The sequence below is a fragment of the Nyctibius grandis genome, chromosome 15 (assembly GCF_013368605.1).
Source record: "Nyctibius grandis isolate bNycGra1 chromosome 15, bNycGra1.pri, whole genome shotgun sequence".
Classification (NCBI taxonomy): Eukaryota; Metazoa; Chordata; class Aves; order Nyctibiiformes; family Nyctibiidae; genus Nyctibius; species Nyctibius grandis.
Genome location: NC_090672.1, coordinates 5,742,205 through 5,743,570, shown reverse-complemented (window position 1 = coordinate 5,743,570; position 1,366 = coordinate 5,742,205).

The window sequence follows — 1,366 nt, the reverse complement described above, 5'->3', positions numbered from 1 at the left end:
GCTGCCTGCGCCGCCCCTGCCGCTACTGGCCCCGAGCCCGGCCCTGCCCCGTCCTCGCCGCCCGCCGCCCCTCGCCCCACAGGGTCGCGTCTCCCGTTGCCAGGCGACGCCCCGCCCCCGGGCCGCCGCCGCTCGGCCCCGACGGAGCCCGGGGCCGCGGGACGTGCCGGGGGTCCCGGCGGCCGCTTCAGCGCCTCGAGCGCAGCCGGGGCCGTGTCCTGCGGCGGAGCGGCGCTGCGGGCCGTGCCCGGAGGGACGCGGCTCGGCGGCAGGGCGAGCTGTCCCCGGCCAGGGCCGAGCCGTGGGCGGAGGGGCCCTGCCGCCCGCACAGCCCGCTCCGCCCGCGAGCTCCCGGCAGCAGCGCGGGCCCGGCCGGGCAGCGCGTCGCGGGGCTGGCTGGGAGGACAAAACCCGAGAGCACAATAAAACCCCCAGAGCCTGGAGATGTGCTCGGCGGGTGCTTTTTTCTTTCCCAAGCTGCAGGGCTGAATTGCGAGAGGGAGTGGAGAGACGCAGAGGTGGGACCGAGATGCGCTGGGGCGAGAAGCCGGCCCTCTTCCGAGGGATCGTGAGCCTGAGCTCCGGTCGCTGGCAGAGCTGCGGGCTCAGGAGCTCCAAAGCTTCCCCCCGGGACTGGCCAGGCTTTCGAGCCAGCACTCGGGACTGGCAGAAAAGCTGGAAGAGCCCTGAAATGGCGCAGGGCCACGTGGGCACAGGGGCAGAGCAACAGCCAGGGGAGCATCTTGGGGCAGAAGGGAAAAGGAGAGAGCAGGTTCGATGCTGATGTGACGGCGAGGGCCAGGCTGGGTCAGGTCAAGCAGATGCTGTGTCTTAGTGTACAGCGTCCGCAACCCACCCTCTCCTTGCGACCTTTGGGGACTCAGCGAATAGAGGGGACCAGTCTTCCTGAAGCAGTCAGGGGGTTTGGGACACGACCGTTTCCTGGCTTCTGTTTAGCCAACTGCTTCTAGGCAGGGTAAGGTTTGAAGCGAAACCTGGGGCTAACTCAGGCTGTGAAGAACTTGGGCTGTGGGCCTGAGTATGACCCAGGGGACACCAGCACAACACCATGGTTCCACAGTTTCTACCCAAATACAGCCCAATAAAAGCAAGCCTGAATGTAGCACCAGCACACTCATCTGCAGGGGGTTCAAGGCTTGTCCTGCTCACAGAATCAGCACCTGCCCTTTGGCACCCTACACATTTTAGATGCTGGACTGGAAGAGAAGGATGTAGGCAGAAGTTGAAGGATAAGCCAAACTAAACCAACTGCCTGCTAGAGACAACCTCTCATCAGCAGTGCTCTTCTGAAGCAACTGCCTCCAAGCAGCATTTGTTCCTCACATCAGCAGGCTAGAAAGTGGGA